The sequence below is a fragment of the Callospermophilus lateralis genome, unplaced genomic scaffold, assembly GCF_048772815.1.
Source record: "Callospermophilus lateralis isolate mCalLat2 unplaced genomic scaffold, mCalLat2.hap1 Scaffold_530, whole genome shotgun sequence".
Taxonomy (NCBI): domain Eukaryota; kingdom Metazoa; phylum Chordata; class Mammalia; order Rodentia; family Sciuridae; genus Callospermophilus; species Callospermophilus lateralis.
The window spans coordinates 75757-85566 of NW_027514463.1; the positions used below are offsets into that span (position 1 = coordinate 75757).

At 46.5% G+C, this 9810-nt stretch overlaps 1 pseudogene; it reads right to left on the reverse strand.

Moving 5' to 3' along the window:
• Window positions 1-4718: 4718 nt before the first annotated feature.
• Window positions 4719-8344, reverse strand: LOC143389290 (myosin phosphatase Rho-interacting protein-like; annotated as a pseudogene).
• Between the last annotated feature and the right edge of the window lie 1466 nt (window positions 8345-9810).

Consider the following 9810-nt stretch of genomic DNA (forward strand, 5'->3'; position numbering starts at 1 on the left):
TGCATCTATCTGCTTTATTCCTGTGTTAATGGAGTCTGCATCACCCCTGGGAACAGTCGCTACTATGCTGTCTGGATACTAAAATGTTACAGAAGTAGCTCTAGCTCGCCTCACTCTGCCCTTAGTTGATAGAAATTCAAACTTGCCAGGTAAGGCTTTGCACACAGTGTCTTTGAGTCAGGTATAGCTGGGCACATTTTCATCAGTTGACCTTAAATGGACAACTCATTAGTGAGTATGACTCGTCTTGATTTTTCTCACCCAGGGTTAATTGAATTTTTACTTTTGACGACTTCCTTTAAAATAACAGTGGTGATTTTTACTTTTTAGTATGATTAACAGTGTTGACATTTGTTCTAGCTACTACAAGGTAGTGGTCTGTGGCTATAATAAGCTGAATCTACTGTCTGCTTCCACAGTCTGCTTTAAAAAACTGTCTGGCTTCATGAATATAGAGACCAAGTTTACTACTTCTGATGAAGAGACCAATTAAGATTCGTTGCTTGTGCTGGTTTTTTGTTTGTTTGTTTTTTACCATGGGAGAAGAATCCCCATGGAATAAAATGAAATTAACTCCATGCCCTAGTTTGTATAGGTTTCAAACTCCCTTGTGCAAAACTTAGTCATTTCTAGGAAACATTGATTCTTTGTTCCACAGGGAATCTGACAGGCTTAGAGCTCTTGTTCTCTGCACTACTTCAAGTTAGTAAACCCTTAAGCCTTTTTAACAGCAGACTTCTAAAAGTCTGTATTTAGGATTTTCACATACTTAGCATTTCAGGTTTTCAGCTGACCTGAAGTACACAGTAGGTCAAGACCTGTGTCTGTGACATTTACTTCATGACCAGCTAAACAAAGACAAGTCTGCCCGTGTTGAATGAAAATTCATTGCAGTAGAGAAAAAAATAATCTGATTCTTAAGACCAGAGAAAGCCTTCAAGGGTAAGCCTCAAAATTCCCTTCTTTGGTAATAATGGCCATTACTTGGTCCCCCTCAGTTTGGCATTGAAGAGAGTTCTACACTGATGACTTTTTTTCCCTCAATATTTCTTTGAAAAATTCAAGGGCTGTTGGTGACAGCAGACATGTAGTGATAGCTGGTCTCTGGTCTATGTAGACCTTGTGACTCTTTGGAAAGCTTATCATTCTTTCCTTCTCAGTAGCTAGCAATTTAGAGTAGTTAACACCTGTAGGAATAAACCTTTGAGGGCCAAAAAATGTGACATATTTGGGAACAATTCTTAAGCTGATGAACTAGCTGTAAGATAGTTTGTGAATTTATTGCGCTGATGCTGTAACCCTGTACCTTCTGGTGCATCTGCTCCTGAGTAAGTGTTGTTCTCTCCCATTTTTCTCATTGTAAACAGTGGCACCCGTTTAAGTGTATGTTTGATTTTCTTTTTTAATGTTTCATATGACAAATACCTTAATTTTACATGTGTTTCCTCATTGTAAATAAGCCTGTTTTCTTATCTGGATTTTTTTTGTGTGAATAAATGTTCTACCAATTAACTACTTTAGCAGTCTTAATCCTGTATTATTTCTTCTATTTTGTTTTGTGTAAAGAATAAAAGTTTTAAAAAGCTGAAAAAAAAATCTGGAATGAGGCACATTGCAAATGATCCATAGTTACAAGTAGCTGCTGGATACCCTTTTGGACAGAACATTTAAATATCTACGTAGTTAATTATCCAGAATTCAGATGCATCAAAATACTGTGGTTAGCCAAGGAAATGGAAAAAAAAGATGAAAAAAGAAAAAAGAGAAAAGAAAAAATATGTTCATCAAAGGTGATCAAAAATTCCCCAAGGCCTGAGAAGAGAAAGTTAAGTTGGATTACACATAAATGAAATAAAAATAATTTAGATTTAGACATCAGAACTTCAGAGCTGATGAGACTAACACAGTTCTACTGTAGGCATCTGTACAGAGTCCTTCCCTTTGAAAAACTGTATAAAATAAGCATGAATTTAAAAAAATAACATAAAATTATCTCTGGAAAAAAGTACAGGGAAAATATAAGATCTCTGCTATATATTCCTTTAAGCTGTTAGTGACAACTCCTCCACAAAAGAATGAGTAATTTATATAAACTCCAAGAAAGCTGAGTGAAGATACACATTTTAACTTTTAAAAACACTGAGGAAGGGTTGTGGCTCAGTGGTAGAGCAGTGGTCTAGCACATGTGAGGCCCTGGGTTTGATTCTCAGCACCACATATAAATAAATAAATAAAAGTCCATTAACAACTAAAAAATATTTTTAAAAATACTAAGGAATAATGACAGTATCTGGAAAAAGAAAAAGTAAGAAAACTACAAGACCAGTCATTTGTAAAGAAATTATTTGTCACAGTGTTCAGTAATGTCACCCTCTACATGTGAGATGTTAGGTGGGCAAAAGCACTGAGTCCCTAAACATTTTCAGTTTGTTCCAAGCCTGTATGCACATATGACAAATATTTTTCCATTGGTCCTCATATAATTGATACAGAAACATATTCAATAAGAACATGTTCAGTTGGATATTTCATGTCTGGGTTACTAAAACTTTAATTTGACATTATTCCCAAAATGACCTAATGGCTGAAGAACAATAAGATGGGCTTTAGATTGATTTACAATATGTTGTTCTTTAAATTCTATGCCATAGAGCTGTCAAAGATGGTTTTTCATAACGACTCACATAACAATCTACACCACTGAGTCGACATTATCTGGATTTGGTGTCAGTAGAATACTTAGGTTATTATGCCATGAGAGATTTTAGGTATCCAGTCTACAAATTCTGAGTCTGTTATTAATATGTCATAATCTTAGGCACATTGTAATGCTTGGCTAGACCTGTTCATCTTCTTAAAAAAAACAATGTACCACACTTGATCTGAATTGTAGGTTGGTTTCAGAATGGAAAATAAATTTTAGAAAAATATCTTCTGATGAATAGTATCAAGGGTTAGCTCTGTAGACACCAAATGGTTCTCAACCATTTTCTTGTCTAATCCACCTATGGGATATGACAAATACCTAAGAGTGACAGGGACTCATAAGTGAGGTTTCAGAGACCTCCCAGGGGAAGAAGATCATAGCTGGTCTACTGAAATTCTCTGAGTCAAGAACCATGGGGAGGACTGGGGATTCAGCTCAACGGTACCTCAGTGATCTAAGTGATACCCTGGAAAGACCTAGAGTCACTCACAATGTTGGCTCCTCGGGAGGAAGTTATGGCTGAAGGATTTTATGGGAGACATTTCTGACAAAGATTCCCCTACCCACAAAGTGCCACAGCAATTATTACATGAGAAATGCCTGTGGGAAGGGGCCATGAGTCATATCTTTTTGATTTTTGCCTTGTTCATCAGACCCTTCAACGGGAAGAAGATGCTGGAATGTCCCCAGTATGAATCACCATGCTCCTCTGGACTGACCGTTTCAATGCCCCATCAGTGACTTGGAAGAAGAATCCAACTAGTCACCTTTTAAGGGATGCTCAGTACAGGCCAGGGCAGCTGTTGTCTCCTGGCTGGTGACAAAGTTCCCACTGATTCCTGGTATCTTTCTGAAAGAAATTCCTGATATGAGGGTCCCCAAGTGCACAATCCTGAGGATAAGCAAGGAGATGTCTGCAGACCTCAAGAGAACCACACCAGAACCACTACAACCGATTAATCACAGACCAGCTTTCACATGCACCCAGAATATTCCAGAGTCAGGAACTGATGCTAAAATTATCACCTCCATTTATACAAACATCCCAGATAAATTAGAATTTTTACAACTACTTCTTCTTTTTCTTTTTTTAACAGAACAAGGCAGGGAGCTGAACTCTGCTTTACCTTGTACTATCTGGTCTAGATCTGCCAACATGTATCAAGAAAACAAGTCAATAAATCTCATAAAATTTTAATAATGCATTTTTATTAGGTCAGCCTAACTTTGCCACGGTATCCTATCTATCATTTTTGGTGTTAAACATTGGTAATAATTATTTGTTTTTTAATGCAGTGGTTCTCAACAAGGGGTGATTTTGCCCTCTATGTAACATTTAGTAAATAATGGAGATATTTTTGGTTGTCAAAACTGGAGCACCTAATGGACAGAGGTCAGGGGTGTTGCTAAACACCCAAAATGCACAAGACAAGCCTCACATGTTAAATAATCACCTGTTTAAAATGTCAATAGTGCTGAAGTTGAGAAACACCAATTTATGCCTTAATTAGATATTTGTTTAAAATTTTCTTGTTTGTAATATTCACCTGGCTTGACATGGCTAGGCTAAAAACGACAATTTGTTAGCAGGGAGACCACTAAGTAATAAGGACAGGGCTGAAAAATCAAAAAAAAAAATTTGGACTGGATAACTTAGAAACCAGAGTACATATTAATAGTAAGAATAATAACAGATGCCATATTTCAATAGTGTTTTAAATTTTTCTGAATGCCTTAGCACAATTTATGATCAAACTTTATTATTTTTTGTGCAAGATTTAATAAAAAACAAACAAAAATAGGAATGGTTGCTTCCAACATTTTCCAGGTTGTGAAAGGTTTGCCAGGGTCATCTGGGGCGTGGTTCTAAGCTGCATTGGTGGAACAAATACCAAATGCTGTCCTCCTCCCAGGCCAAAAGGCAGCGCATGCAGGCTGCACAGCCCGCAGGGCCTCTTCCTCCAGCAACCAGGCAGGGGAGGCACCTCTATAAAACCCGACCATCCAGGTGGCTCCTCTCTGCCCAACAGGACCTGCCCGCCTGGTGGTGCCCGGCCAGTGGGCAGCAGAGATGGGACAGCAGCCAAGTCCCCATCCTGCACTCTGAGACAGGGCTAGCTTATCAACAGGCCGCTGAGCCTTAATACTGACAGTGAGTGCGGTGGGGCTGTGGAGGGCGTTCTGCTCCGACGCCGTGGGACAGCCCTCCCCGCCCCACTGCTCGAGCTTCACTAATTTCAGATACCATGGAAAAAAAGCTGTGACGGGGACAAGAAGCCAGAGTCAGCACGGCAGGGAGTGTGTGGACAACCCAGACACCAGTCTCTCACGCATCCATACCCACAGTTAATGATGACAATGACAACAAACAAAAGTACGGACAAGAAGCTGCTTGGGTCGTGCCGCCTCCAGCTGGGAAGGGTGTGTCAAGTTGCGTGGGACGCAGCTAGTCTTTCTTCAAGTCCCTGGATTCAAAGAGCTTCAGCCGCTCCTGCACTGTCAGGCCTTCCTTCAGACTACGACAGGGGACCTGGAAGCAGGCGCGAGTCAGTTATCCCATGAGACCTGCTCAATTACAGACTTGGACCTAATGCTTCTGAGCTGCCGGGTGACACAGGATCTGTCTTTCTTCAGGAAGTCAGGGTTGCTTTTAGATTTCATTATGTCATATCCTGCCACAGCAGGGCTCTCGGGGGACTTTTCACCCAGGGCTTCTGTAGCTGCTTTCAGCTGCTCTTTCAACTTGCTGATGTCGCAGTCTGCCTTGGCCTTTGCGATGCTGAGCTCTGTGTAGATATCTTTGTATTTGTCACTGGCATACTTCTTGTCCCGCAGTGCTGTCTGGAGCTCATCCTTGAGAGAGCTGATCTCCTGTTTCAGGTACTGTATTTCTGATTCCTTTACCCGCAACAAGACCTCTAGCTCATAGGCATCCTTGCCCTGCGTGAGGGGCGACCCTGAGGCCTCTCCACCACCGTCCCCGGTCAGTAGTGTCCGTAACCGTGTGATTTCTGCAGCCAGGCGGTTATTCAGTTCCTGGTTGTGGGCGTTGAGCTCCTGGTTCTCACGCTGGCACTGCCGCAGGGCCTGCCGCTCGGCCTCCAGGGCCTGGGCCAGGTGGGCATTCTCCAGGCACTTCTGCGAGTACTGCTCTGAGAGGACCTCTAGCTCCCGCTGCACCGACTGCAGCTCCTCCAGGTACTGTCGCCTCAGGGCTTCGATGTCCGAGTTGATGCTGCTGATTTGAGACCGCTGGCTCTTTTCTAGCTCGCGTTCCATCTCCTCCCGGTGGGCATTCTTCATGGCTTCAATGGCTGAGATGGTGGCGGCAGTCTCCTCAGCCAGGAGGTGGTCTTTCTCTTCCCTCAGCTTCTCCAGCTCCCTCTGGTGCTGCCTCTGCAGATCTTCAATCTTCTGGTGTGTTTCCTCCATTGCAGCAAAGCCCCGCTCACATGTGGCCTGGAGCACATAGCCCTCCGGGGCGCTCTGCTCACGGCCAAGGGCTACTCTCAGCTGATCCTGTAGGAGCCGGTTCTGCTCCAGAAGGTCCGAGGCCTCCTTCTGGCTCTGCTCCAGCTCCTTCTCCAGCAGGGATGTCAGCTCATGAGTGGAGAGTCGGTCACTTCTATCCTCGGAGGACAGGTGCAGGGGGGCAATGGGCACCTGCTTTTCCTCCCGGAGAGGAGTGGTCTCCACCTGATGCCACCGCTGCTCAATCTCCACATGGACATTCTGTGTCTTGAGGTCAGTGGCCACTGGCAACCCTGGGCTCCTATCAACCTCCATTCGCAGAATCATGTCCTCAGCACCTGGTCCATCTGCAGTGTCCAGCATCCCAAATCGCTTGCGGCATTCTTCCCGCCGCCGTGCACTTTCCCGCTCCAGCTCCCCTGGCTCTACCTCAAGGTGCCCCGGTTCATGGGCATCAGCAGGCCCCACAGTGCTGGCCCTTTCCTGAGCCAGGGCCTGCTGGATGGGGCGGAACTCAGCCCATTCAAAGGTCTTGGAGCGGCCCTCCCGCCTTCGTTCACGTGCACGGCTCCTCTTCTGCTCAGGATCTGGCTCCCCTGGTTCTGTCTCAAGCTTCTCACTTGGCCTTGAGCAGGTCTCAAAAGATGTGCTGCTCTTGTTCTTTTCCTCAGGCAATGAGCTGGTCACATCTGGGGCAGTGGTTGGGTGAACGTGCTTTATGATGGTCTGTATCCAGTTCCTCCGGATTCCAGAAGTCATGGCAGACAGTGTGAACTCGCCCTCCTTTGTGTGTATCTGGAAGCCATAGTTCCTCTGGACTGGATATTCTGTGACGTCATAACATGTGGACAAGTCAATTTCCCCATCCAAGTCAGCTGCCTCCTCAGCTATGGAATCCCTATAGTACCTCAGGCTCTGATCTGCCAGGACAAACCACTGTTTCTTCCACTGGCTGTCCTCGTACTGCTTGGTCATCCAGCCTTTCTTGAAATTCAGCAGGTCAGGCGTCATGGAGGACTCCGTGGACCTCCTTTCCAGTGACTTGGCTCTTCGGTGTGGAGACGGGGGAAGCTGAGGTGTCCGATAGAGGCGCTGTGGGGATTTCACTGGTGAAGTCCCGCTTCCTGGGGAATGCCCTCTTCTCGCTGCGGCCCTGGCGAGTGTCGCTTGATGGGGAGGGCACTGCCGAGGCATTGGTCTCCATGTGCTCTGCCTTCTCAATGTCTAAGGCCTCAAATTTCTCAATTACCTGGGATCTCCTGTTGGGGGTGCTGGGGCTGGGGGGCGAGAGTGGCGGGGGCAGCTGCTGCTCCTCAGCCTTCAGGTCCTGCTTGGTCTTCTCCAGGGAGAAGTAGCCACTCTCCACCCACACTTTGGGGCCACAGTCCATGCGATCACTACTCATGCTGCTCTCCTCTTCTTTGCCTTCCAGCCCTGGTTCCCGCAAAGAGCTGGCAGCAGGAGGCTGGCTCTGGCTAGGACTCTGAGTTGGGCTCAGGCTGCTCCCATCGGGCTGGTCCTTGGCCCTCATTTCTTCCTGCCAGAGTGTGGATTTGGTGGTGGGGACTTTTTCTGCACTGAGAATGCTGCTGCTGCTGCTGCTGCTGCTGCTGCTGCTGCTGGTGACAGCCACCTTGGCAGGTCCAGGCTCCTGCGGGGTGGGTGGCTCTACTTTCCTTTTCTTCTTCTGTTTCTGCTTGTTGGTCCTGGGATAAACCATTAGCATTTCTAGCCACCCGTTGATGATTTCCTTGGTTTCTGCCCTGATGAAATGCTCCTTTTCAGGTGTCAGGATGCACAGGGAGAACTTCTGGCCAGTATGGCCCTCCCCATCCACCACATCTGTGCACTGGTTCATGTTGATAGTGCCCTGTGGGAGGGTTGTGGGCATCTCATCCAGGGCGTAACGCAGGAGGCCATGCTCATAGAGGATGAAGAACCGCCGCTGCCATTTCCGAGACCGATGCATTGGGTTGTCAAAATCTGTTCCATCTGGAGCCAGGAGCAGCCAGCCACCATAAATGGGTTTTGCCTGCGTCAGGTCTTCGTCGTTGAGCAGATGCGACTCTCGGGGCTTGAAGCAATTCTGACACTTGCTCTTGTTGAAGATGTTGGCCTGGAATTTCCTGCACGGATTCTCCTTGGCCGCCGACATGGTCGTCGCGGCGGCGGCGGCGGCGGCGGCGGCGCAGGCCCGGCCCGCGCGCTCCCGGCGGGGTCGGGGCTCAGCGCAGCCGCCGCCGCATCCCCGGCCAGCCGCCGCCGCAGGCCCGGCCCTGCCTCTCCCGTGGCCCGGCTCGCCACACGCCGAGGCTGCCGCGCCGCCGCCGCCGCCGCCGCTGCCGACGGGCCTCACAGCGCGCGCGCCGCCCCGCGCCCGCCCGCACTGCCTCCGCCCGGCCGCCTCGGGCCCATGGACGCAGCCCCCTGACTCCCGCCGCCGCGGCCGCCTCTCAGGCGCCGGTCACCCCCGGCCCCCGCTTGTCACCTCCGCTGCCGCTGCTTTGGGCGCCCGCGGCCGCTGCAAACGGGAGCCAAACTTTATTATTTTGAATGCTCTTTTATGAACCACTTTGGGTCAAGCTACGTGGATTATAGCTAAGCACAGAGCAGCGCTCCTCAAGGAAATAACTCTTTCAGTAGGAAGTCAGTTATGTATCACTGTAAAATTTTTAAGTGGAGATTGAATATCCATGTACGTGTCTATTTTTGAAACAGCTCCCAGAAGGCCAGAGTAAACCAGAGGATACCAGAGGTCATTGACACTCAAGGTTTTTATATAAAACCAATCAATAACTGCCATTTCCTTGTTTGTCTTTGATCCTGAGCACAGAATCAGTGTGACACAATGATGTTTGAACATTCCAGGTCTTAATGCAGGCACTTTTGACTTGGTGAACTGAACCAGGATTGCTAAAGGCAACTAGGTTACCTGAAGGAATTAACACTGGTATACTCCAAAGTAACAGCTGCTTGTTTTATGTAATAAGTACCTGTCTTAGGAATGAAGGGAGAAGAATCAGTATTTCATCTTTTTAAAAACGAGATTACTCAAATTTTGTAGGCAGGGTAGGGTTCATTAAGCAGCCTCATCTCCCACAAATCTGCCTGCAATCTGGTTTGCACTCTCCCTCCCTCACAAATCACAACATTTTGAAGGTTGAGAAGAGGCTTGCTTATCATACTCATTTTTTATCCTGATATTTCATATTCCCTTTGAATTAAAATTGATTACAACTTCCAAAATGGCAAGCAATGGCACACAAAGAGCAATCCATTCACCTACTGGTAAAAACCAAATTACTCTAAATTGGATTACTGGAGACTAGAAACACCAACCTCAAATTAAGTAAACTAATCCATGTGAGCAGGCATGTGATCCAAGGAGAATATGGCTAAGTGAAAAAATATAGGGCTGTGATAAATGTTCACAATCAGCAGGACACAGCCGTCCCTCCTAGGCTGGCCACCTGGCCCTGCACTGGTTGAGGATATTCAACTAGTGGGGCTGCCCACAGTGAGATCACAAGGAAAGCTTTGCATGTGAGCTAGTTCTGAAATTTTTTTTTAAAAAATTCTCCTAGTATATGGTAAAAAGAGCTGCTGAAAATCACTAAGTCACAAAACGTATT